General features: G+C 59.4%; 1 long non-coding RNA gene across 3 annotated transcripts; it reads left to right on the top strand.

Moving 5' to 3' along the window:
- The first annotated feature begins 4,445 nt into the window (after positions 1–4,445).
- Positions 4,446–27,371, top strand: LOC132672387 (uncharacterized). 3 transcript variants are annotated; one of them, XR_013557130.2, is made up of 4 exons: positions 4,446–4,803; positions 7,139–7,254; positions 11,954–12,316; positions 24,652–27,371. It is a non-coding gene; the product is annotated as an uncharacterized LOC132672387 (long non-coding RNA). The 3 variants fall into 3 exon arrangements; XR_009607496.3 differs by lacking the exons at positions 4,446–4,803; positions 7,139–7,254 and adding an exon at positions 10,738–11,768 and having other exon boundaries at positions 24,652–24,804; positions 24,918–27,371; XR_009607495.3 differs by lacking the exons at positions 4,446–4,803; positions 7,139–7,254 and adding an exon at positions 10,738–11,768.

Genomic DNA, 27,371 nt, shown 5'->3' on the forward strand with positions numbered 1-27,371 from the left:
TACCACCAGGCCCAGCGGGGGAGCGTGGCAGAGCCCGTGGCAGGTGTGAGCCGAAACTGGTCCCGGGGCCCCAGTTCTGACCCGCCGGGGTCACCTGTCGCTGCATGCGACTGTCTCCAGTTTCCCTAACGGGTGGGGCCCGGGGATACAAGGAACAGGAGATGCCTCGGGTCTCTGGGTCCGAATCTGTGGGGGGAGAGATGTGGCCCGCCATGAAGGGCTCCTCCCTTGCCTCGGGTCACCCGTCCCCTCCCTGGCCGCGGGCACCTGTGAGGGGACTGCGAGCTGAGGGGAGGCACCTGCCGCCCTGCTCCTCCTCTTCCTCCTGGCGCTGTGGGCTTCCGACCCGCAAGGGGTCTGCTCAGTGTCTCCTCTTGTCCTCCCAGGACCCAGCAGGAGCCCGCACGCAGCAGCTGTTTCCACTCGTTGAACGAATCAAGCGTGGGTTCCCCAGAGACAGAGAGACCCAGAGAGATTTAAGTTTTACGGGACTGGCTTGCACAACCGTGCAGCCGTCAAGTCTGAGATCCGCGTGGCAGGCTGGCGAGGCTGGGAATCCGGGCGGGACTTGTTGCCACAGTCTTAAGGCCGGCTTCCTTTCCTCCAGGAAACCTTGCGTTTTTCTGAAGGCCTTCAACTGATTGGACGAGGCCCACCCACGTAACAGAAGGCGATCTTTGCTCAAAGGCTGCTGATGGTGGGTGCTAACCACACTTGCCAGATACCTTCACAGCAGCACCGGCATCAGTGTCTGGTTGAACTGTGGGTACAGCCGCCTGGCCCAAGTGGCACCCGAGCTGACCCGGGGTCACACACGAGAGATCCCAGGCACAGGGGTTGGAGTATCTGGCCTGGCCTGGGAAGCAAGGGAGCTTGTGGGTGGTGCAGGCCTGGAAACAGAGGCCCTGGTGAAGACCGCCCCCCTCCACTCGGTGCCTCACCCCTTCCCCCCCCCCCACAACTGCCAGACCCCTTCACCCGGCTGGGGGAGGCCACGCCGCCAGCGACCAGGTGGGAACGGCCGGGACCCCTGGGGCCTCCACTACCACAGGAAGGGACCCGGGGAGGAGCTGGCCGGGACACTAGGGGTCTTCCCCTAGTGTCAGGGGGCTGAGGATAGAACCCAGGGAAGATAGCCTTGGAAAGAGGGGCCGGACTAAAGATGGAGGGAAAGGCCAAGTCTGGGGGGGGGGGGAGGTGGAAGGCCAGGGCGAGTGGAGGAGGGGCCCGGCTCGCCCGTCCCCTCCCCCACCCCAAGGGAGGGCAGCTGTAAAGGGAGCACCAGGGCCCAGCACAGCCGCCCTCCCAGTCTGCCTGTGGGCCCACGGATCCAGGCCACCACCCAAGGGCGGGTGGCCGGCCGGGTCCTTCACGCGGTCAGCAGGATGTGGAAGTGGGAGAGGGGGAGGCAGCAGAGGGAGCGGCAGTTCAGGAGGAGGGTTTGGTGTTGGGGTAGGGCTCTGGCTCCCGAGGATGGCCCGAGGATGGCCCGGGGGGAGAGCCGCTGCAGGCCCAGCTGGAAAGGGAGAAGAGACACTGGCCTGTGACAGCGTGACAGTGTGCCCCCAGCACCTACCGCGTGCCAGGCCCTGGGCGGCCGCTATAAACGGCCACGGAGTGGGTGAAACCTGGTGGTTTCCCTCCCCAAGGCCCCTGCGGTCGGTCGGTCGGTCCGTCGGAGGGCTGGGGGAGCCTTCCAGAAGATGGGGGAACCTGCAGGTGGAGGGCAGGAACGGGGGTGGGGGAGATGCACTGAGGGAGGAGCACCTTCTAACAGGAAGGAAAATCACTGTCAGTTAAGTGCTGCTAAGTTTCCCACACAGACGGGAAACTGTGTGGTGGCGGGTTGCTTCTTCCTCAGGCCCCGGGGAGGGGGACGCGTGAGAGCAGGGCGAGGCGGCAGAGGGGGGACCTGGTGTCTGCACAGGTGCCCTCCTGAAGGCCCCCGTCTACCCTGAGTCACCCCCACCCCCCAGGGCCCAGGCGTCCATCCGTTGTCTCTCCCGACCCCTCCTCTCGACTCCGGGGCAGGTGGTGGTCATCTGGCCGCCGTCCTCCTGCGGCCCCCGCAGCCCCCCACCTCCCGCCAGCCCCGTCTTCCCTGCTCCACACCTGCTTCACCCAGGGGGGATGCTCAGAGTGGATGCTCTCTGTGCGTTTATGAGGGGCTGGGAGACCTCCCCACCCCCCACCACCCAGGGGGCAGCACTTTCGGGTGGTGGGGAGGGGGGAGGGGGACGGCGCAACCCAGAGTGAATGCAGGTGGGCGGTTCCCCTGACCCCATCCTCTGGGAAAGGCACCCAGGGTGCGGGGGGCCTGGGGTCCCTGACTCAGTCGGGGGGAGGCGCCCGGGGTACAAGGAGCAGACCAGCAGGACCCCTGACCCCGACGTCCGGTGGAGGAGCCCGGAGGGGCAGAGGCAGAGGTGGCCCAGACCGCCTTGGTGGCGTGGGGAGGGGACGGGGGGGGGGGGGGGGGGGGGAGGGGGGGAGGGCGCCCCCAGGCAGGGGCTGGCAGGGGCCGGGGCACCAAGCGTCTGGAGGCGTGGCTGGCGGCGCCCACGGGGCGGGGACCCAGGCAGGACTCCGAACCCGGGGTGTGGCTGCCCCGGGCTCCCGGGCTCCCGAGCGGCAGACCGAGGTGAAGAGTCGCGCCCCGGCTGGGCGGGGGGCGCACCTGGGGGGCGGCCGGGTTGCCGTGTGGCTCCCGAGGAAGGGGCAGAACCGACGGCCGGGCTCCCGGACGCGGCCCCCGGGGCGGTGCGCCCGCAGGGAGCCGCGCCCGGGGGTGGGGAGGGAGGCCGCACGCGCGCCCGGCCCGCCGCACCCCTGCAGCCGCTCAGGGCTGGGGGCGCCCTGGGGCCGCTGGGAGGGGCGGGCGCACAGGAGGGGGTGTTACTGGGCCCCCTGCGGAGCAGAACCGCTTTCGTTTTTCCGTGTTTTCCGGCCGGTGTTCTGGGCTCTCGTGTGCTCTCTTGGCTGGTGATGCGCGGACTCGCCGCGCTCGGATTTCCCTGGCACATGAGAGTACCTCGGGTGTAATTTTTCTTCCGTTTCTAAATAGTCGTGTCTTCACGGTGGCACCTGGCCTGCCTGTCTGCCCGCACGTTTGCTGTTCCTCGTGCCGTCTGGCGCAGACGCCCTTCCGCGGGGCCCGGGGTTGCAGGGAGCCGGGCCTCCTGGGCCCCCAGCGCTGCTCACCTGGGGACGGTGCTTTGCTTGCTGGCTTCCTTTTAATGGTGCAACGGTTGTGGGTGCACAGGACACGGCGAAACCAGCGCACGGCGTGGGGGAGGGGGGCACGGACCCTCCCCCAGGTGCCGTGGACGTTTGCACACAAGTGTGTGGGTGGACATAGTTTTCACTTCTCTGGGATTCGTGCCCAGGGGTGAGGCTGCCGGATCCGACCCTGACTGTAGGTTTGGGTTTTATTAAGCGACCCCAAAACGTGCCCGCGGAAGGGCCGCCACCCCACCTGCGCTCGGGAGAGACCCGTCTCTCCGCCTCTGCCGGGGTCCCAGTCCTTCCTCCAGTCTCTTCCCGGTGAGGGGTGGGCTCGACTTCACGGGGGGTCTTAATTTGCATTTCCCTGGTGCCTGAAGATGTTGAACGTCTTTTCACGTGCTAATCGGCCTCCCCCCACCCCCCCCCCCCAAATGTCTGCTCACATCCCTTGCACATTTTTTAAGTGGACTGTTTGTATTTTTTACTGTTGAGATTGCGGCTCTTCACGCGGGCAGAAATGAGTCCTCTGTCACCTGGCCTGCACGCGGGGGTTTCAGGAGCAGAAGTTTGTCATTTTCACAAAGTTCAATATTATCGTTTTTTTCTCTTACGGATTGTGCTTTGGGTCACGTTTCAGAGCACTTTCCCTCGCCTGGATCCCCAGGGTTTCTCCTGCGCTGTTTTCTAAGAGTTTTAGAGATGTACATTTTACATCCAAGTCTGTGGTTGGTTTTGAGTTAATTTTGTATGCGGTGGGAGACTCGGTCCCATGTCCCCCCTTCTGCCCGCGGATGTCCACGTACTCAGGTACCTGAATAGAGACGACATTCTCTTCATTCCCCTTCTTCCCAGAATCCCTTCTTTTCTGCTTTATTTCTGAAGGCTACTTTTACTGGGTATAGAATCTGGGACTGGTAATTCTTCTTTGGAAATCATTGTGCCAATTTTTTCTGGCCTCCGGGCTTTCGGATGAGAAATCTGCTGTCATTTAAGTCCCTTTCCCCTCCAGGTAATGCCTCGTCCCATCAGTACAGACTTTATATTTGAATATTAAATATTTATTATTTTAAATATTTATTAAATATTTTAACATATCATATTAATATATTAAATATGTAATATTTGAATATTAAAAAGAAATTTTTATAGGTTGGTAAAGCACACAGTTGCAAAAAGAGCCGTGAGCCTTCTCTATGACTTACACCAGGTTGTCGGTGGTAAAGGGTGGATGTAATCAGCAATATGGTTTATTGTCAGCATGTTGTGGACATAATCTAAGGGCATTTCCTCTCACACCTGAGACCCTTAAAAAATATCCCTCAATAAAGTCTCACATGAACAGCTGCCCATGTGTGGGCCAGCCATATGATACCAGGCCACTGTCCCTGCCCCCCACACGCCCAGGTCAGGCCCCAGGGTGCATCTTTGGTCTGGCTGCACCCCCTCCCAGGTGGGCTGGGGGGCACGAGTGGCTTGACAGGAAGCCTGTCCCCGCAGGTGGCCCCGGGACAGGCTCCAGGGCTCATGGGATGGGAGGCCAGGGAAGAAGCTCAAGGTTTACACAGCCCAGGAGTCCAGGTAAGGGGTGTGCGTTGAAGGGTGAGAGGCTTCACGGCCCCATGTCCCCAAGCCCAAAGCAGCTCAAGTGACTATGGCACCCGCAGCTGCTCCCACACCCTGGTTTCCAAGGCCCCGTGACCCCTGGGGATTCTATCCCGTCCAAGGAGCGGCATGGACTCTCTCTCAAGAAAGGTCTCCAGGCTTGGGGCAAAGGTCTCTGTGCCGCTAGCCTGGAAGGTGGAGGTGGGGAGGTCCCAACGGCCCCTCCGTCCTGGGGGGTCCACTCGCCTGGTCTGGGCTGCAACTCGCCACCAGACACATCCTGCAGACTTTGAGATCAAGCCTCCAAGTGCCAGGCTGCCTTTCAGAACAGCTCCCACACTATCCAAAGATGCTGGCACCTCCAGAGCACAGAAGAGGTTGGGCGGGGTGGGGCACCCAGTGCACTTAGCACGGAGTCATGACAAACTCTGTTAGGGGCGATGGTTTATAATCGAGGGAAAGTGAAAAATGGAAGGAAGGGAGGGAAAGCAGAGGAGGAGGGAAGGAGGGAAGGGGAAGGGGGAGGAGGGGGGGAGGGGGAAGAGGGAAGGAGGGGGGAGGAAGGATGCAGGAGGGGAGAGGGAGGAGGGGAGAGAGGGGAAGCAGGAAGAGGTGGGGAGGGAGGAAGGGGGGAGGGAGGAGCGGAAAGGGAGACCTGAGCCAAGAGAAAAGCACCTGCCCTGCGCTCAGGCCTGTCCTAGCTTCAAGAGACCCACCTGTAGAGCAAGATCCCCACCGTCTGGTGTCCCTGGAGCCCCAGGAGTGTCTGACCCAGCATGGTATCTGTGTGGCCCTGAAACCCTCACTGCAGGACAGGACTCGGGGTCTGCTGCTGGCAGCTGTCCCGGGATGCGAGTCCCATCCCGCAGACACTCCGGGGACTCCGGCCTGCATCAGAGGAGGAACAGCCTGGGCCTAGTAAGGTGGCCTCGGCCACGTTGGAAGATCAGCCTCAGAGGGCGTGAGGCCCCACTCTGGGGCGACCGGGAGCCACACACGCCCCAGCGGGCCCAGTCTTCCTGCACGAAGGCCTCCCCGGTTTGCTCTGGTTTCAAGTCCGTGGTCTGTCACGGCTCAGAGGCCATCCGGACCTGAGCGGCACCCCTGTAATGTGTGTCTTTCCGGGGCAGGGATCCCCGGTGCACAGGGTGCAGGGTGCAAACGTGGTTCCGCTAAGGACATGAGGACAGACCCACCCGGAACATTCCACATCTCCCCTCCCTGGACAGGAGTGGCCCCAGGTGGCCCAGCACTGCGGCCCCTGAGTGGGCACCACCCTGCTCCCGTCTCCAGAGGCTTCCGGTCTCCCTGGGGAGGCCACTGCCTCCTGGCTCTGTGCTGCCCCTCTGGCTGCCCTCCTTGCCCTCTGCCAGCTGACCTGTGCCCTCAGCCCTCCGGCAGCCGGGCAGGGTGCTGTGTGCCTGCTCCCCTCCTGCACCTGCTCCTGTCCCTGTCTGTGCTGAGTGCTCCTCTCCGACACTGTGTGTGGTGCTTTCTCAAGGGCCTGGATCCTCTGGTCATAGGCGGGGTAGGAGCTGACCAGTGGGTCCCCAGTGCAAGTCTGAGCCTTGTCTTGCGGCCGTGGCCTGGATGAGACCTCGGTTTCCCCTCCTGTCAGGACCGTACCAGGACTCACACTGCGGTATGTGAGGCCTGATCAGAGCGAGGGTCCTGAACACACAGGGCGCAGGGATGAGACCACATGGAGGCCTCACTCTGAAAAGCATAGCAGGACTCAGTGGTCCTGCTGTGGCCCCAGGTTCCTTCCAGCGAAAGCCTCGTGTCCTTAGCAGAAGTCAAAGGCCGGGGTGGGCATAGATACCTGTCATAGGAACAGGGTGACCTTTCCCAGAAACCGTGAGGGCGACCGTGAGGGTTGGCAAGTGGCAGGGTGCTGGGGAGGCTGAAGCAGTGTAGCCCCACGGCCAAGATTTGGGGTCCCACCCCGTTCCCGGGTGGGAAGGCAGCAGGGCCTCCCCAGGTCCTACAGAAATGCTGGCCGGGGCCACTTGGGCAGAGAGAAGAGCTGCCACCCATCAAGGCTACCCCGTGGGCTGGTGACGGCTGCTGCTTTCCTGATACTGGGGGTTTCTCATCGAGACTCCCTGGAACGGGTCCCCGCCCCGCCGGCTGCAGGCTCCCCAGAGCCCTGGGGTTAGACAAGTGCCTCTCCCTGGGGCAGGAAGGCCACCTGGGTTTGCCCAGGACTTCAAGGCCATGAAGTGCACCACCGCCCCGACTCTGGCGCCCCTGCATCTGAAAGAGAGACCCGTCTCCCCACCTCCTTGCCCCCGTGATCTTGTTTTTGCAGGGCCTCGGAGGAACCGGCAGCTGCTGGCTAAGAAGGGGCCATCTGTGAGCAGGGGAGAGACGGGCTCGCGGGCAGCTTGACAGCAAGGAAGGACACCGCAGGGAACAGCAAGAAAGGTCAGACCCTGGACCAAACCGCAATGATTTTCTGACCATACGCCGAATAATTTCTGTTCTCTTCCTTGTGAAGTGCTCGCAGATTCTCTTCTTTATTTCTAAACAGGGCCCTGTGTGGTCCTCTTTGAAAGATGTGCTTCTTATCTGTGGCCTTGCGGAGAAGCTCACCTTCAATCTGGGAGTCTCGATCCAGAAGGATCTAGAGCTGCCTGGTCGCAGATGGTCGCGGGGCGTGCGGGACTGACGTGGCCAACACCCTTCCGGGTCATCTCCAGACAAGTTTCACAGGTGTCTCCCTGCTCCGTGTTTTGGGCACAGTAAAGAGCCTGGGTCCCTAGTTACTGTGTTCCCGGAAAGCACATCGTGATGTTCAAGGCATCCTCGGGAAGCCTGCTTCTCCAGAGATTCGTCACAGCTCCGATGAGACGAGAGTGGCCTGGGTCAGCTGAGAGGGTGCTCTCCAATCCCACTGCTGTTGATTGCCACGCCTCTCAACGCTGGGCCTCGGTTTCCCCGCGTATAAAACAGGCACGTGACTGCCCTGGGAGAACGTTGTTTAGACTGAATGGAATGACCAGCTGCACCCCAGCATTGGCTGGGCTTGTGCCGTGTCTTACTTTGGGTTAAAATCAGTCAGATCTGCCTCAGGGGACCCCAGAGCCCTCCCCAGGGGTCCTGCCTGTTTCCAGGGGCTCGCCCCCTGGCTGCCTCCAGGTTTGACTCCCGAGGCATCGGTCCACACCAGGGAACGCCTGGCCGGCCACGTGCAGCTGGCTCAGTCACATCCTCTGTGGCCCCCGAAGCCGCTCTTGACAGAGCAAGGACATTCACACAGTGTGTCACAAAGCATGACCCCGCCCCATGTACCCGTGCTCTGTGTACATGTGCGCGACAGAAAAGTCTCTTCACGGAACAGCCCCCGCTCTGGACTGCGCAGTCTGGCATCTTCTGTGTCGTTACGTTCCAGTCTGTTCTACTCGTTAGGAAGAAAACGCTAGTTTTGAGCCACTAGATTGACTTCCTGACCCATCTTATGAGTCGCAGCGCCGCCCCCCCCCCCCCCCCCCCCAACTCAGGCTTGAAGAGCCCGGTGCAGAAGGCCACAGTGAGGGCTTTGGGTGAACACAGTATTTATTTTTCCGAAATGTGAGCACAGAAACGTTCAGCATTAGATCCAAGTTCCTCTGCTGTGTCTGCGCCTGGGGCTCAGGCCGAATCCCTCACTGCCCCCCCATTGCCTCCTTCCTCCAGAGCCAAGAAGACACCGGAAGCCTGTGCCGGCTGGCTTTGGCGTGATCCCGGTGCACACCTCCCCCCCACCTCCCCCCAAACACGGGCTTCTCCCTTATGTGGCATCTGAGGCCCCGGAGCCTTCTCTGCCCCGCGGGGATGGGGCAAGGTGGCCGGGTGGTTAGATGTCTGGGCTCTGAGGCCCGCCAGCCTCTCCAGCTGACCTTGGTGAGTTTGGAGACTTGCTTTGTCCGGAAAGAAAGTTACCATCTGCCAGCCACCTCCAGGGGCCAGGCCCGCCGGCTTCTCCTGCAGCGTCCGGTCTGCTGCTGCTTTTCTGTGAAAGGGGATCCTCATGGTCCCCCACCTGGAGAGAGGGCAGACAAATGACCAGCGGAGAAGAAATGTCAGCTGCGCTCGCTCACGAGGACTCCTGTTCTTTTCGCAGACCTCTCGCCTGATCCGCGGGGGCGCGCCTGGTTCTAGTCTCGCACATGCTGAAGTGTCGCTAGCCAGCGGGAGTGAGTCACGAGAAATGCCCACGAGCTCCACGTGCAGAGAGAAGGGAGTGAAGGAGGGAAGTCTTTGGTCCTGATGTTGGCCACCTGCCCCCTTGGTGCACCTGTTAGGGCCTGGTCTCTTTGGGGGTTAGAAACCCCCGGGGTTCAAGTTCACCGGGAGCAAAGCTCCCCTAGTCTGCAGCATCAGCCCCTAGTTCTAGAAATCCAGCCTGGGGGAGGGGAGCAGAGGAAAATGCAGTGTCTGAGATGGCTCCCTCGGGGTGTCTCTGGGGGGACCAACCTTTCCGGGCTCCGGGTGCTGGCACGGGGAGGGGAAAGAGGAGGGGGAGGATGGCAGATGGGGAGGAGTAGGGGCTTGGAAGGCAAGGCTCAGGCTTTGGTTGGTTGCCCTCCTCTCCCCTCCCCTCCCCACGACACCTGGGAGGACTGATGGCAGCAGAGGTCTCTGATCTAGGAGAGGTGTGGAGCCCAGATGTCATGAAGTGATGACACTCTGGCCACGGGAACCCGTGTTCATCATTTTGAGTACCTTTGCACCAAAGGAGGGCCCCCAGGATGGCGCCTGCATGCGGTTTTCAACCCTGCTGCCTTCTTGAGCAGCCTGGAGGGTTCCACGCTGACGCAGACCAGGGAGCCCGGCCGGGTTCCAGCTCCCAGGGAGGGACTGCTCACCGGGGCCGAGGCTCATCAGCAGAGTAACAGAACAAAACTGGGGCTTCAGAAAGCATCTTTGGGGCCTAGATACTGGATCCCACTTGGGATCCCACTTGGGATCCCACTTGGAAGATAACTCCTCCCAGTTATCTTACAAAGCCAGGGCTATTAAGCGCCAAACAACACCCTGACTCCACGTGCACAACCCCAGCCCCCGCCCCCGGCTCAACCCCCCCCAACCCCTTAAACTCAGCCCCCATCCCGCAGGCTACCCACCAACCCCCGGGCTCAGACCCCGCCCCCCGGGCTCAAACCCCACCCCTGGGCTCAGCTCCCCCCGCCTCCTAGGTTCAGACCTCGCCCGCAGGCTCAGACCGCCCCCCCCCCCACCCCCGCTCGGCTCCCCCCGCCCCCAGGCTCAGACCCCGCCCTCTGGGCCCAAACCCCACCCCCGGGCTCAGGTCCCCCGCCTCCCAGGTTCAGACCCCGCCCCTGGCTCGGTTCCCCCCCGCCCCCAGGCTCAGACCCCGCCCCCTGGGCCCAAACCCCCCCCCCCCCCTCCCCCCCGGGCTCAGCTCCCCCCGCCCCCCAGGCTCGGCCCCACCCCCGGGCTCAGCTGCCCCCGCCCCCAGCCCTCTGCCCCCTCCCCCCCACTACGGCTCAGACCCCGGCTAATGGGCTCCGCAGAGACCAGCCCTCCCCTCCTGCAGAGCCCAGGGCTACGCTGACAGAAGACACTAGGGACCTGCCGAATTTGGGGTGTCTCAGGAACATTCCCGCCCCATATTCAGCGTGGAAGAGGGCACCGCGCTTGGGGGTCGGTGGGCCGTGCTGTGAGGCAGTCGTGACATTATCAAGAGAGGCGTGGGGCGGGGCACTCGGCGCGGCGGGCTCATTCTCCGCAGGTGCCACCCGCTCCACCCCTGCATCCGCCTTCACGTGGGGGCTGCCATATTGGCACACTTGACGCTTCTCCTGGTCTCAGCCGATTGGCTCAGGGATGGACACGTGATCCAAGCTGGGCCAATCAGGGTCTTCTTGTGTGGCTACTCCCGATACCGGACAGGTGAGGCAGGGCTTTGCCCACCCGCTTTCTGTGCTGGCAAGCGGACCAGTGTGGCCAACATCTGCCTGCCTCCTCCTGGGGGTCCCCCTGGGACTTCCGCTCCCCCCCTGCGTTTGGCCTGTTGGGGAGCGCAGCAGGAGATGGGGAGGAGGGGGGCCAGGAGTCAGGATACCTACCGTTCCTGCTGGCTCCCCGTCCCTGGCTGTGTCCCCGCTGAGGTCACAGCCCCCAGAGGCTGCCTCCTGTCTTCTGGTCCCTTGTGGTTCCCTTACCCTCTCCCTGCCCGCACGTTAGTAACTGGTGTCTTTGTTAAGCCCTCCTGGAATTACCCTAATGGACTGTGTCATCTGATGTCTGCCAGGATCCTGGTCCCCCCTTGGAATTGTGCGCCAGAGCCCAGAAGGAGAAGTCGGAATTTGGGTGGGGGGCAGAACTGAGAACTTGACCATCGCGTGGCTCCGGGGGCCGGGGTCAAGCAGATGAAGGGGGAAGCCGTCTCCCTTCCCTGATTTACGCCTCCCAGCCCCGTGCTCACAAGCTGTCCAGCAGCCTCAGCACAAATTTGCTTTTCTGCTTAAACTATCGCAGGGTCATTCTGTTACGTGCAGCCAAAAGTCCCAACTGATACACCACCAGGCAACACACAATCTTGTAACTGCTTCAGACTACTTTTAAAACAGAAACAGAAGAATTTTCATTTCCTTCCAGCCATTAACTTTCCCACAAACCCAACACCAAAATGTTGATTACAGGTGCTGTTAGAGGAAAGTCGTCTTTAGCAGAACCAGGGAGGGATGACTCGGGCCACTGGAGAAGGGCTGTCCTGTCGCAGAATGCAGGCGTGCCAAGCAATGAGGGACAGAGACCCTGACGGTGGGTGACAAACCGGGAACAGAGCCAACTACCGGCTTGTGTCTGGACGAGATGCTTCTCGGCTGAATCTCTGGGGCCCACCTGCCTCCACCTTCCGGCACCTTCCAACCACTGGAAAGTCTACGTGCATCCTGGGCCCTGCTGACCTCTCAACTGGCCCACCTTGTGTGGTAGGCGGAGAAGCTGAGCGCTGGCCCCAGAGGGAGGGCAGGACCTCCTGCGAGGCAGCTTGGATCCGAAGGGCCCACGTCACAATGTGTGACACCCAACTTGGACAGCGAACAGTTTCATACGAAGTGCGATGCATTTGGTTTTGGGTTTTCTCTTGGCCAAACGTTCTTTTTTTTTTTTTCAGGTACACAAAAGACTATCCGGAACGTTGGCTAGCTGGAGTTCTGATTCATGTGAAGATACGACGAACACAGATACTTGTGCACAATCCCGGGGGTCCTGGGCAGTCCCCCGAGAGCTGCGTTTTGACCAGTGTCTCCCTGTGAGGACCGACCGCGAGGGAACAGCTTTCCTCAGTCGCAGCTTGTGTTGGCGGGAGGGTGTCTCCAAAGATATTAGGCGTGTGTATTCGTGAGCCACAATCGGTTCAAACATTGAATGGAAACTTCACAAATTCTGTCCCCGCTGATGTGTCCCGGACCAGCTTAGGAATCGGTACAAGCCCTGCCCTGAAGAGACAGGCAGTTGGAGCCAGCAGGGACAGAAGGTAAGGCAACGAGCCGGCAAGTGAGGCCAGGTGTTTAAACACACCTGCACCAGCCGTTCGCGAGTGCCGGGGACAACAGAGGACTATCCCCCCGGCTTCCCTCCTCCTCTGCTCGCTTTATTTCAGTGCCGCCGTGTGCGATCGTAGCAGACCCTGGATAGTATCTGAAGTAAAACGCACACCCACTTGTCCTCCAGCTGACCGAGGCGACCTGCCGCCTGCCCTCTATCCCCAGCGGTCTCTTGCCCGCCCCCCGTGTAATTCTCAGCCACCTCCAACATCTGTTTCCTGCGGGTTCGCTGACGTTAAAATGCCCGTCCGGGGTTCGTGTCAATTGGCCTATCGGCGCGGAAGGCCCTTCGCTCTGCTTATACCGATGGAGCGGGTTCTAGATCACTTTTCTAACGGCGACAGTGGTTGTTTAGCTCCCGAATTAGCTCTTGTGGCGATGGCGAGTTACCCGTTTTACTTCGTGGCCTAGGACTATCCGCGTAGCCTTCATCGGCAGCAGCATCATTCCCCGGGTGGGAATCCTCTGCCCACTGTCTCCGGGCCGCCTTCGTGCTCTGCCCACTGCTGGTGGGCCCTCGGGAAACAGGGCCGGCCCAGGGCAGGCCTTCCCGACCACCCCGGTAGTGCCCACGCTGGCTGGGACACGGGAGTGTCTGACCTCGGGGTGTGGTCAGCAGGCTCCCTTTGGGCTCCACCCTGCTGCCTTTTCAATGTTTCGTCCCAGGGAAATGTGAACTTGATCTCCGGTGCCCACGGCGGGGACTCCCGTGGGAGACCCGGCCCCAGGCCACGCCTGCGTCTCCACCCCTGTTTTTTGGAAATCCGTCTGATGTTTTGAACGAGATGAGCTCGAGGCAGGCCCCAGCCCACGGGCACTGGGCATGATTCGCATAGGTAGGCTCCTGAGCTGCTGTCTGATCTAGACCCCGCTCGGGAGGGCGGGCGCCCAGAGCCTGCCGTCTCCCGCTCCTGCTTGGGGACAGGGTGACCAGTAGGGTGGACCGCAGCGTGGACGCAGCTGGGACTCCGACCGCCACCCCAGAGTCCAGTGGAACTGGGACCCTGGGGCTGGGGATCCCCTCACGCAAGGCCGGTGAGAGGCTGGGTCAGACGCTCAGCGGGGTCCCACGGAGCCGGGCTCGGCCGGGCCTCGGGCGGGACGGCTACGCGTGCGTTTTGTTCTTTCTCAGGCTAACCCCTCTCGGAGCCAAAGTCCGGCCACCTGGGCTCGCGCTTCTGAGTCACTTCCTGGCGTCCTTGTCACCCTGTAGCACTCTCAGCAGGCTCTTCTCATCTCTGCAGGCACGAACGATTTTCCCATTTGTGCTTTGCTGCGTTCGTCGGGCTGACATTTTTGTCGTTTTATTTCTAAGTGTGCAATTCGGTGGTTTTTAGTATACTCACAGATACGTGCAGCCGTCACCGTGGTGAGTTTTAAAACCTCTCGTTCACCCAGGAGGAAACCCCGGCCCTTAGCACTCACGCTCGGTATCCCCCCCGCCCCCACCCCGAGTCACGGCTGATCCACTTTGTGTCTGTGCACTTTTGCCTGTTCTGGACCTTTCCTTCGTGTCTTCTTTTCTCACCGAGCGTGTGTTTAAGGTCCATCCAGGCTGTAGCAGGTGTCAGCACGTCTTCCCTCGTCGTGGCCGAATAACGCCCTGTGGGGGATAAGCTTAGGAACCCCCCGGGCTTACACCAGTGGGTTAACAAGGCACAAAGAAATACGAAGTCAATGTAATGCGCACACCCGAGTTTGGGTAAACCAGGTTGGCACTCCAAGAATAGGGGGGTGCAAAGACACCCCGAGAGTAGGGAGGGGGTGCTGAGCCCCCCAAAATAGGGAGAGAGACGCCAAGACCTGAGAGATAAATGGCACAAAGGTGCCCAATACACAGGAATAACAAGATTAGATATTCAGGGTGAAAGCACCCCAAATTTAGTACTATAGCAGAAAGCTGCTTTCATAGGAGAATAGGGCCAGGTTCGGTAAAAATCGGTGAATTGGACTTTGGACGGCTGCGCTTTAGGCAAAGCAGCCCTGAGCGGAGATGGTTAACAAAAGAAAAGATGTCTTGTCGACCCTGCCCTAGGCCGGCAAAGACAAACAGGCACGGCGCCTCCTGTCCGCTGTTAACAACCATCTACCCATCTGCCCGGCGCCTGGATTTTGTTTTATGTTGACCCAAGCCCCAAACGCTGTATGTCTTTGAAATCCCCCTTCCCCCCTCACATCCACAAGTTAACGTTCCTGGTTTCTTTGTCTCTTTGTGCACGCCCATCGCGTTTGCAAGCCTTCTGATCTGAATAAAGACGGGCAAGGACCCTTATTCCGGGCTCTTGTCTTTTTCCGGAACAGTAGCCATCCCTCGTCTGAATCCTGCATCCGCTCTTTTGCTGGCCAAAAGAGAACTTTGGACTTAGAGTCTACGACACGCCCCTCTGTGTGGCTGTGCCACGTGTGGCTCTCACGGGCATCAGTTGATGGGCGTCGGGGGTCGGTTCCACCTGTTGATCTGAGTGTCCTTGCACAACTGTTCGCGTGGCCGCGTGTTTTCACTTCTGTCGAGCGTCTACCCAGGAGTGGTCGCTGCGCCACGCGGTAGCTCTGATTCACCGAGGGGCTGACGGGCGTCACAGCGGCTGCTCCGGTCGCATTCCCACCTGCAGAGCGCCAGCCTCCCGGCGCTGCCGTCATCACCAACACGCCCTTTCCTTTACAAGCCTTGGTGTTATTGTGAGGTTGCTGGTGGTGCCGCCTCTTTTCCTTTCCGATTTTAGTAGTTTGGAGTCTCCTCTCTTTTCTCCTTGGTCAGGCTGGCTAACGGGTCGTCGCTTTATTGAACTTTCCAAGGAACCGGCTTTGGTTTCGTGGATTCTTCTGTATTTTTTTTTTTTTTCATTCTCTCTTTCATTAACTTCCATTCTAATTTCTACGAGCTCTTTCCCTCTGCTTCCTTGACATTTATTGTGCTTTCTTTTTCCGGTGTCGTCAGATGGCAAGTCAGAAAGACTTGAGGTAGGTCTCTTCCTTTTTTATGATTTTATTTTATTTTATTTTATTTTTAAGTTTATTTTGAGCACAAGCAGGGGAGGGGCAGAGAGAGAGGGAGAGAGAATCCCAAGCAGGCTCAGCACTGTCAGCGCAGAGCCCAGCTCCAGGCTTGAACTGATGAACCGTGAGATCACGACCTGAGCCGAGATCAAGAGTCAGACGCTTAACGGACTGAGCCACCCAGGCGTCCCGAGATAGTGCTTTTTTAACGCAGTCACTTAGCGCATGAGTGTCCTTCTAGCAACGCTTAGCCACACCATGCACGTGCGGGCCTGTTGGGTCTCGTTTTTGTTTTATCTCGAAGTATTCGGAGGCTTACTTTCTGATTTATCCTTGGACTCCTTAGTTATTTACTATTTAGGGCGTGTCGTCTAACACGTCGCTGCGAGCTTCCCGGTTTGGTTACCATTTCATGTCGGTCACAGAACACAGCGCTGTTTCCGTCCTTTCTCACGATGGAAGTTTATTTGCAGCCAGCACGTGGTCTGTGCCAGAGAACGTTCCGTGTGTGCTCCCAAAAGGTGTCTCCTGTGGTTGGTGGGGCGCCCCGTGGAAGGCTGGCAGGTTTTCTGTGCGTTTGGGTCTATTTCCCGGTGATCGTGTCCTGGCCACATCTGTTGTGGGCTGCGGGGGGTGTTGAAGGCTCCCGCCGTGGTTGTCGAAAGGTCTCTTGCACTCCCATTCCTGCCCCTTTTGCTCCACGGATCCTGGAGATGTGCTGGTGGCTGCTCTGTAATTGGCTCTTCCTCGCGGACGGTCGCACAGCGTCCCGCTGACCCCCAGCAGTATATTTGGCCCAAGTCTATTGTGTTTGCCACCGGGGTGGCCACTCCAGCCTTCCCGCGTCTGCCTCTGAGTGATGCACCTGTTTCTGTCATTTTACTCTTGACGCGTTTGCATCTCGGCTCTGCAGCGTGTCTCGAAAGTGGCCGTGTTCCCAGGTCGGCATCTCACCCCCGTTCACCGAGGGGGTCACAGGAGCTTGGAGGCACCCCTGCGCTGCCACCTGGGTGTCTTGCCTGACTCCGAGTCCTGCACTTTGACAGCTCCTATGTCACCTGCCGGTCTGCCGACGGCTGGGGCGAGTTTGAAGCCCCGGGGCCCTCGTGCACGTTTTCTCATCTGGTTTTCACGCTGCTCGGTGCACTAGGCCTGCTGCCTGCCTTTCCAGAAGCACAAGCTGAGGTTTGTGGACGCAGGATGCTCTGCTTGGGGTTCTACAGCCAGTGGGGAGCGGGGGGCCCGGCTCCAGGCCCCTGCTGCCTGGGCGCCGCCCCTCTGGGCCAGGCCCGCATTGCAGCGACAAGACGGCTCGGCACCGGGGGTTTTACTCCCAGGTGCACACACTGTGGCGGAGCGCACCCTCCCGGACCCCTGTCCCCGCACAGACATTCAGCCCGGTGGGGAGGATGCCCGTCCACCTGGGACACTGGCTCAGGGCTGGCAGCCAGACACAACCTGCCCCACGGGGAGCCGCTTCGGCCAGTTGTCATGCCCGGGTGGCCTGCACCCCAGAGAGGGCGGGGCCCCGTCCCCAGAGTCCCGGGCCTGTGGGCTGCTGGTCCCACAGAGATGCCCTCGGGGGGGATTTGCACGCCACGCTGAGGGTGCGGCAGTCCCCTGCCTGTGTCCTGTGGGTCCTGCATGCGTCACGCCTGTGTCGCACATGAAGCCACAGCCTGGGAGAGGAGGGACCTAGCGATCTTCTCATCTGTCCACCTCTGTTTTAGCCAAGAAAACCAGGACTCGGAGCATGGTCTCATGAGGAGGTGCCACGCGGGAGGGGAGCCGAAGTCCGGTCACCGGGCACGCTGGTGGTTCTGGGTGTCAGGGGACAGCAGGTGCTGCTCAGGTCCACCAGCACAGTCAGCGCCTCCACAGGTGGACATCTCCGCTGGCCCTTGTTGCGATCAGCCTCTCTCTGTCCCTCAGCTCTGCCCAGAGCCGTGTGGCCTCGACCCGGCTCCCTGCTAATGCAGGTTGCGGGGTGGGGTGGGGGGGGGTGTCTCAGGCTTCCAGAACAGCAGCCCCCCCTCCCCCCACACACACGCTGCCCTGTCCTCCTCCGGTTAGCCCTGAGCTTTGCGGACATCCCGTGGGTGCCAGAGAGTTCTCTGGCCCTGGAGTCCCCTCTCACCTGCTGGGAAACGCCAGGACCTCGGTCCCCGGGGAGCCGCTCTCCAACGATGCACCCGAGGTCCAAAGACTCACAGACGACTTCCTTTCCAGTTACAAAATATCTCACACACACACGACTGAGGACGGTAGTGACCCTCACCTGTGTGCCCACACCCAAATCAGCCAGACTGGCAGCGGAGGGTCTCCAAGATGTGTCCTGGCCTCCTCGGGGTCGTGGGGTGATGGGGGCAGAGCGACCCCAGGAGCGTCCCCTCCCTGCATGTACGGCCTGCAGGGCCAGGCGTCAGGTGGGATGCGGGGCTCCCCGTAGCTGGGCACGGTCACCCTCACGGACCACGGGGAATCGGGGCTGCGTGCTGCCCGCCTCCCGACCTGATGCTTCAGAGAACTGGGAGCTGCCGCCGTCCGCGAGCGTGGCCTTCCCTCTCGTGTCCGCTGGTTTGTTGCTGCCCGCTTGGCCGTTGCGGGAGAACGCTGGCATTGGCTCCCAGAAATTCACTCTGGGCTGGTGGCACTTACCCCCCCCCCCCCGCACCCCGGGGGGCTGGCTTCAGGGAAGTCGGACCTGCCTGGTCGTGATTAATGGACACAGATCTGCCCCGGAGAAGCTAACGTAACAAGAGCCGTAGGCCTCTGCTTCTGCGCTCCTGCCTCGGCCGCGGGCGCACGCGTGTGTTTCTGTTGGCCGCGGCCCAGATACCATCGAGAGGTGGAAAACAATCTGGAAATCTGAACAGTGTTGAACAAGGAAAGAAAATGCTCTGTCGACCCAAACAAACAGAGATACGGTCTCTCCGCCCCCGGCCCCCCGACGTGATGCTCCGCTGGGCCTGGGAGGAAAACAATGAGACGCTGAAGGAGAAACACGTGAAAACACGCAGCCCGTGAAGACAGAACAGAGTGCGTCCGTCCCTCGGCCGCAGCCCCGGACAGACCCTGGGACCCCGGGGCAGGCCCCCCCGGGAAGAGGGACCTGGCGAGTGGGGCAGGGCTCTCCCGGGGCTCCGGGCCCGGCCCAGGCGGCCTCTCTGTCTGCTCTGTGGACAGCACGGGCGTCCAGGTGTGACGTGAACGCCTCTCCACGTGTCACCCGCTTCCCTGTCACGGATATGTGAGTGATCTTCCCGCAAGGATGCACTGCGCCGGGCACAGATGGGCCTGGGACACGGCGGTGGGGGGGCCCGGGGGCTGTCACACGGAGGTGAGAGGGTCGGGGAGCCCGAGGGGCGGCGCCGGGGTCTCCGGGCGGAGCCTGGTCGTGGAGCATGAGGACCAGGTTGTAACTCCACCTGAGGCAGCAGAACTGCTGCCCTTGGAGGCCGTGTTCTGGCAGGTTCCACATCCGGTTGCATGGGGGTCACGGGAAAAACACCGGGGCCGACACTCTTGGTCCTTCTGGAAGGAGGGAGCACAGAGCCAGGTTCCACACGTGCTCTCTTCTTGGTGAGGGCGCCGGGGACCCACCGTGGGCAGCGGGGGGACGTGCGCACACAGGCAGTCGCCTCCCCCTCAGAGGCTCGGGCGTGGGCCAGGGGACCCTGACGGTGCCCCCGTGCCAGGGCCGTGAGGCGTGCGCTCTGGGCGGGCTGGGGGGAGGAGGGCTTCCGAGGACGTCCCCCCGCTGCTGTGCAGGGACCGCCCCCCCTTGCGCTGTCCTGACAAATGGCCGTGTGGCGAAGGTGCCGCGTGAGGTGCTGACGAGGAACGGCTTTTGGAAGGATTGGGGTTTGCGGGTCCAGGGCAAGGCCCGAAAGAGCTCTGCTGTTCCTCCGAGCCCTGCGGCTGCGCCAGGGGCCCACGGCCCCCCGGGGTGACCGAGGCCCAGGGGACAGCGGACGAAGCGATGGGAACTCACGGCCGTTCACCCAGCTCCTGGCTCAGCGTCAGGCGTGTGGCCCCCCCGGGGCCGAAAACCGCATGGCCCGGGGAGGGTGAGGAGCCGGAGGGCCACCCTCCTCTCTGCAGCCTGCCCCCCACCACCCCCGGCTCTGCCTCGAGGGCTCCGCTCGTTCTCAGGTCCTGGGCAAGACCGCAGCTCAGTTGTGTCCCTTCTATCTTACAGAAAACTTAACCTTTTTACCCAGTTTTGGAGGACAGGATTCTAAAGGGGCCCCGACATTTCCCCGCGTGGGGCACCTGCCTGGGACCCTTTTCCCCGTGCAATGGGGCGTGGGCACATCTGTGGATGCTTCATACGGCCAAGAGGACTTCGTGAGTATAATTCAGGCTGCGGGCCAGTGCACTTGGACGTCAACCAAAGGGAGGTCGTTTGGGTGGGCCCGGCCCAGTCGCTGGAGCCTTTTACGTCTGAGCGGGGAGGTCCGATCAGAGAGCGCGTATGGTCCTGCCGGCCTGCAGACGGTCGCGTGATGCCGCCGGCCCGAGGGCCACCAAGCAGGGAGGTGCGGGCAGCCTCCACAGGTCAACAGAACGAGACGGTTCTTCCCCAGAACTGCCCGCAGGGGACACAGCCTGGTCACGCGTCAGTTCCGGCTTCGTGAGACCCCGAGCAGAGAACCCGGTCACGCCATGCTGACTCCTGCCCCACAGAACCGTGGGCCAGTGAAGCAAGCGTTGGCCGAGCTACTAAATTGTGATTCTTTAATACGCAGCAACAGGTAATCATACAAAAAGCAGCACAAACGCATGGTTGCAAAGTTAGCAAAACCAGACGCAAAAAGAAGGGAATGAAAACCACTGATGGTGAGTCCGCCCAGACGGGCCTCTGGCTAACGTGGTTGAGCAGCCTTTCATGTATTTTCTCTCTCTCTCTTGCACATTTACCAGCTGTATCGGGCTGTGGCTGACCTATACCACGTTTTAATGTTTTTAAATCATGGTACAGTTCGTCAGATGGACGTGTGCTTGCTCCCACGAAGCCTGCCCCTCAATCAGGATATTGAACCTGTCCTACTCCCCGGAGTCCCTCATGCTCCTCTGAGGCCCCTTCCGCCCACGCCCGCCCATCCCCGCCACCCCCAGGTGCGTGATGACACCGTTCTGTCACTGTGCAATGTAGCAGTCCCCCGCCTTAACTGTGGTCTCAGTGACCGGCACTCAGCCGTGGTCCCGGAGCAGATGATCCTGCATCACAAGCCCTCGTCACTGGCCCACCTCACCGTGTGGGCGTTGCGTCACCTCCCAGCCTCCCAGGAGGAGGGGCGAGTGCAGGGCAAGAAGACATTTCGAGAAGAGAGAGACCACGTTCACGTACCTTTAATTATAGTGCATGGTTATAATTGCCCTATTATTAGTTATTGCTAATTTCGTGCTGTGCCTGAGTTTAAAGTGCACTTCACCGCAGGTGCGTATGTGGAAGAGAAGAGTCTCTGGAGGGTTTGGTGCTGTCCCTGGCTTCGGGCATCTGCTGGGGGACTTGGAAGCATCCCCTGCAGATAAGGGTGGGGGGCGCTTCTGTGCCGTCACGTCCAAGAACCGTGTGTCGGTGGAATCATGCGGTCTGTGCTCCTTGGTTTGGTGTTTTGATCTCCGTGTTTCCTCACGCTGCCTTCAAATTCAGTAAGTTCAAGTTCATCTGCAAGATCGGACCTTCTGTTGATCCCATCCAGCCACTTTCCATATGAGACTCACAGTTCTTGTCTCTGGGCCTCTGATCTGGGTCCTTCCGGCCTCTCTCCACCCTGTTTAAGGTGCGCGTCTCCCCCTCCCTCCTGGAACGCACGGGGTCAAGTTGTGACGAGGGCCGCAGTGTCCTGTCTACCAACACATTCGCCTGCGTCACGTCACCCTGTTTCAATCAACTTGTCCTAATGGGTCACACTTCCCTGCTTCGTGGCACGCCTGGTGGCACTTCACTGGATCCGGACGTTGTGTGCTTTACCTCGTCGGGGGCCACGGAGTTTCGTAGTCGCATGACTACTGCTCTCCTCAGACGCGTGTCCTGCTCAGCGCTCCCCTGTCCTGGGTCTGTCTTATCAAGCTCCCCACACTCCAGCCCCTTGTCCCCGGGCGGTGAGCGGGCACCGGGGGGCGGGGGGCTCAGCTGGGCTTTGTTCCCATCCTGCGGCGTAATGTCCTTCATTTCCTCATGGCCAGCGTCTCCAAGAGAGCCCTTTCCTGTTTTGTCCGGTGTTTTCTTGGTTCAGACCAGAGGGTAACTCTAGTTCCTGTTATTCCATCTCAGCCAGATGTAGAAATATCAGCGTAGATTTTGAAAAAGAAACAATCAAGCCAGACCCGGTGTTTTGAATCCTGGTCACCATGCCTGGAAACGGTCAGTCAGTGGGGTTCGGGCTGTCTCCCTGCAGAAGGCCCGGGGAGGTTGGCTGCGGGAGATCGAGCCCCACCCCGTGCCCTCGGGGTCACTGCTGGGCTCAGGTCCCCGTCGGATGTGCCCATGGGCCCATCTCGTCTGTGGGAACCCCCAAAGTGAGCTCTGGGGAGCCGGGTCCTGAGACGCTGACCGGGGTCAGAGTGGGGCAGGGGGACCCTGGGTGAGGACGGGCTGCCCGTGGAGGAAAACTCACACGCGAGCAGGAGATCCTTGTCGGGACCTGGTTCCCGGGGCCGAGGTGGGGAGGCAGCCGCGTCCACAGGGCCGGCCTCCCGGAGCCGACACGCTCACACCGTGAGTGTTGAAGGAAACCACGACCTGTCGTCACGGTGTTCCCCAAACTTTTTTAACTTAAATTTAGTGAGTTGAACCTATTGGCCTCCTAACTAGAGCGAATCCATCTGTCCGTCCACACCCAAGTTCCTGTTCGGGGCCCTGAGAGCCGGCCGCACCCACACCCCATCCTCCGGTCCAGGACCCGGGAAGGGACAGGGCGCTCGGAAATTCTCTGCCACGGAAGCTCCGCGTACACATCGCTGTCCCAGGGATGTCAGTCCTGTCCAGCGTCAACCTGAGCGATGGTCCCCCAACCGCAGCAGTGACACCAAACGGGAGGAAATTGCTTTCTGCGAGAGAGCCCAAATATCGCAGTTTCTGGACCAATAGAAGAGACGTGTTGAATAGAGTGACAGGAACGTTCGATTTGCTCCATCTAGAAATCACATGAGATGGGAGCCATTTACTAATAAGATTCACATGTGTGGAACGAACACATAAAACACTACCCTGAAATTATAATCTTACCAGGTCTCTAAAACATGGCGTAAACACTTAGTAATAGCAATAAAACCAAAGGAGGAAAAAAAGTTGAATTTATTTTAGAAGACAAAAATCTGGCTGTGTGTCTGGGTTATTTTAGTGAATTTATTGGCAATAATAAAGATAGTGTAATTACAGTACTTATAAATAGGATAAAATGTAGGAATCTCATGCAAGAGTTATTTAAATACTCCGCAGTTGTAGAACATTATCTAAAAATTATAATCTGAGAGGTTTGAGACATTGATTAATCACTTCATGGCAGTAAAACTAAGAGAAAAACCAGAATTAACTTTAGCAGAGAGGAAAGTGTCTTGCTGTGATTTTGGGTCTTCAGAAGCCTCCTTGGAGGATGGGGACAACTTGGAGGCAAGTCACTTCTGCTTTGAGGCTGCGTGGACAGTGCTTGGTGTAGACACATCTCTGGGCACGTCAATGGGCATATGCATGTCGGGGAGTCCTGGGGTAGGGCCCCAGGCCCCTAGGCAGTTTCTTCCTCCCGTTCTGGAATCTGGGGAAGGACCGACCCTCTGCTGTGAGGCCAGGGTGAGGGAAGGAGGGAGCCCAGGTCGGCGACACCTTGTTCCATGGGCAGGCTGGATCGAAAGAGTTCTGTCTCCTGCTTCTGACTGTGATTTTCTGCTGTGGCGAAGCGTTCCCAGGGCGGTGACTTCCCCGCGTGATCTTTAAGGGCATGGACTGTTCTGGCACTTCCATTAATCCCGCACACATTTGGGTGTTTTCTTTATGTTTAACTCGCCGCATCAATGTGTCCTTGAAACCCCTTTGGGTCACCGTCCAGAGGGCCCCCTGAAACCCGCTCTCTCTCCGTGTTCCCGAGCTTCTTTCTGCTGACGAACTAGGTCACCAGGCCCCCCTGCGTGCCAAAGCTCGGTCAGGAGCTCGGTCGGGGGCTCCCCGTTGTGGAAAATGCCCGTTTTCAAAAAAATCTTTATTACAGGGGCGTCTGGGTGGCTCGGTCGGTTAAGCGGCTGACTTCGGCTCAGGTCGTGATCTCACGGTTCATGAGTTCTAGCCCCGCGTCGGGCTCTGTGCTGACAGCTCGAGCCTGGAGCCTGCTTCGGATTCTGTGTCTCCCTCTCTCTGTCCCTCCCCAGCTCGAGCTCTGCTTCTCTCTCTCTCTCTCTCTCTCTCTCTCTCTCTCAAAAATAAATAAACATTAAAAATGTAAAATAAAATAAAATCTCTATTGTGAAGTTCACCCTTTTGAAGTGAGCAATCTGATGGTTTTTAGTCATTTGACTGTGTGGCACAACTATGGCCATAAACAAGTTGGAGGTTCTGTTCGTCACCCACTAAGATCCCTTCAGGGCTGAAGTTTGGGTGAGTTGACAGCCTGTCCTTCACTCTCTTTCTGATTCCGGAGCCCCTGTCTCCTGCCCCAGGAGACCCTGGCACCCTCTCTGGGGCCACCACAGGCAGCCCCGTGGCGAAGTTTCGGGAGCGTCCCCAGGAGGGTGTCCTGCACCATGAAGCTGCCGCTGGGACAGGGGCCACTGGCGGGCTGACCCCGAGAGCCCGGAGCGGGAAGGGCGGAGTTTGCCGGAACCTAGTTTGAGAAACACTGACGGGGAGACTCGAGTCCAGTGTCCCCAGCTGAACGCCCTCCCGCATCCTGCCTCCCTCGCTCCACCACCCTCACGTGCCACATCCCGCCCGTGTGGCCCTGCCCTCCGCCTCCAGGAGGCGCGTGGTCAACACTTGCTTTGTGCCACATACTCTCAGAGCCCGGACACGAGGCGCAGAGCAAAACGTAACAGGACCCCCCTGTCCTCCCGTAGACGTGACACAGTCCAGTTGTTGGGACTTTGCTTTGGCTCCTGAACAGCTGCCCCTTCTTGGGAAAGGAGGTGGCGGTTTTCAGGGCCGTGGTGTGTGAGACGGCCGCTGCTGAGACTTGGCCCGTTCATGCTGGTTAGCGACCTGCACCGACCCCTGGCCTCTCCTGTGTCACCCGTCACTCGGCCCCCCTGGACGCATGTTCATTCTTCACAGGTGTCTCCAGTGGAGGAAATACAGCTGCTGGCAATGTCCTGCCAGCGTCGTGGGGGCTCCGGGTCCGCGGACGTCCGTCTCCGTCTCCCCTGCACCGTGACCAGATCTCAGAGCAGCCTGGCTCAAGTTCAGTCGAGGAGAGTGTCTTTGCCAGTGGGTGTGGGGCGTGAGTGTATGTGTCATGGGAGCAGAGACTCCCCTGGGTTCCTGGCCCCCCAAGAGGAGGGACAGGGCATTTCAAACAGTGCTTATTTTATTTAAAGCAGGAAAGAAACATGACGTTTTATGCAACTCCAGGATCTTGGAACTGCCATATTTATGACGCAAGGAACCAGCAAACAAGGCTGCCTGGGGCTCATTTGGCCGCATATTTGGTAGCACACGAGCTGTTTGGGCACAGAATCCAGGACACCGGGCACCAGCGGGGACATCAAGTCTGTACCCCGGGCCGCTGTGTTGAGGAGGCAAACACTCCTCCCTTTGCCTGAAGGTTGGGCCACCGTCAGACTGGCTGCTGCTGGCCGTCCCCACCCTGGGCGGCTGCTGTCTCAGGCTCGGCCTGGCTCCAGCCGTCCGACAGCCTCTCCCAGCTCGCTGGGGATCCCTGTGCACCTTCCCCCTGACAGCACCGCGCCCTCTCTGTGCTGTGTCACACCCTCACCCGCCAGCTACGCATCTGGACAGAAGACACATGAAACCAGCGCCGTGGCAGTTGACGTCCTGTTCCACGAGCACCTGTCTTTCTCCTTCCGTATTCTGGGCTCCTTGCCTTTGAGTAGGACCCGGCTGACAACATCCGCACTTACTTACTGACAGACAGGCCTCCTCCGGCCGGAACGTGCCGGCCTCAGGGGATGCATGTCGACGTGCATCCCGGAGCCGCCCATGGGGTCTGGCGCACAGTAGGCACACGACACAGACTTGCTGGATGGCTGATGGCTCCGTGATCTCTCAAGATGGTGGGAAGCGCTGTGACCACTTACTGAGCGTGCTGCTGTGTTCCAGCATCTCGACTGTGGCAGATGACCCTCGAGCAATGCAGTTTGAACTGCTTGTGTCCACTTACCCGTGGCTTTTTTACAGTACACACTAAATGCATTTTCTCTCCCCTGTGACTTCCTTAAAAACGTTTTCTTTTCTCTGGCTGACTGTGTTGTGAGAATACAGTATACAAGGCATACAGTGTACAAAATACGGATCAATCAGCTGCTTATGGCATCAGTAAGGCTTCTGGTCAATGGTAGGCTACTTGTAGTTAAAGTTTGGGGAATTAAAAGTTCTCTGTGGTCAACCGTGAGGGGTAGGCACCCCTCACCCCTGTGTTGTTCAAGGTCAACTGTGCTTTGTCACCGTCATGAGGGAAGACTCTCTGTGCTTCTCTGAAACTCTTATTTAAGTATTGCCCTGCTCTGCTGTCGGCTGGTCCTGTCATGTATGCGCCTCTGTGACCCGGGTCATGGGGGGCAGCGAGGAAAGAATGAGGTGCCTCTTCTCAGAAGGTGTTGGCAACAGAAGGGATGAAATCCGTGTCCCCTAAAGTTGCAACACAGCAGCAGGAGAAGTGTGGGAAGGGGCCGGGACTCTTGAGGGCCACCCCAGAGAGGGGCAGGAGGCAAGGGCAGTGACTGCCCTTGCTGGGAGGCCGCTGCCTGAGGCTCTGACCACCCCCCTGCACAACCATGCCAGCCACTGACAGGAGGGACGAGGCCCAGGGGCCTTTCCAACGCTTTCCTGGTCCTCTTTCATTTGATGTTTAGTGAAACCTTGTTCATTCTTACTTAAAAGTTACCAAGATTTTTTTTTTCTCTTTTCTCACCATCTTTGATGACTTCTCTCCAGATGAAATTCATTTCCAAAAGTGCATTTTTTTTCATTCCCCCCCTCCCCCATTTGTTTTATATCCAAGAAATATTCACTCTTTGGCTAGTGTATAGAGATTATTAAGGCAATGCCATGGCTTCCAGAAGCACATATATTAGCAGGGGGACAACCTCTCTGCATTAACACATGGTAAATCCCACGTAGATTGCCTTCTCCTTCCTGCCCACTGTAACCCCCTGAGGCCCATGTAACCCTTGGGTGCAGATACATTTGGTGAAGAAGTGAATAAGAGCTAGTTAGGGGCACATACCATATGCCAAGTGCTACTCCTTGTGGTGTTTGTACTTCATCGTATTAGATTCTCGCAGCCACCCCAAGGCAGTAACACCATACAACAGGGACTGCCATGGGAGCACTGACAGGTGACCACGTGGAAGGACATTTCAAGAAGAGGAGCAGAGAGAAGACATTTGAGCAAGAACTTGAAGGGTGTGAAAGCAGGATCTGGGGAAGGGATGAAAGTCAACCAGAGTCACCAGCAGGGTTAGATGCCCCATCAAGTGACTGACACGTTCACCATGATATCATTTCCTCCCCTCTGTCCCAGGAGAGCTTCCAGATCATTGATGGGCTGGACCACCCAGAGAAAGGACCTGAGCTCCTGAGAGTATAGGGTAGGACTGAAGCATATATGACTAATTACACTCAAGTTAACAATGAGACCTGGGGGCGCCTGGGTGGCTCAGTCAGTTAAGCATCCAACTTCTGCTTGGGTCATGATCCCATGGTCAGTGAGTTCTAGCCCCACATCGGGCTCTGCTGACAGCTGGGACCCTGAAGCCTGCTTCTTATTCTGTGTCTCCCTCTCTCCCTGACCCTCCCCTGCTCACATACACACA

The sequence above is a fragment of the Panthera onca genome, chromosome C1 (assembly GCF_046562875.1).
Source record: "Panthera onca isolate mPanOnc1 chromosome C1, mPanOnc1 haplotype 2, whole genome shotgun sequence".
Taxonomy (NCBI): Eukaryota; Metazoa; Chordata; class Mammalia; order Carnivora; family Felidae; genus Panthera; species Panthera onca.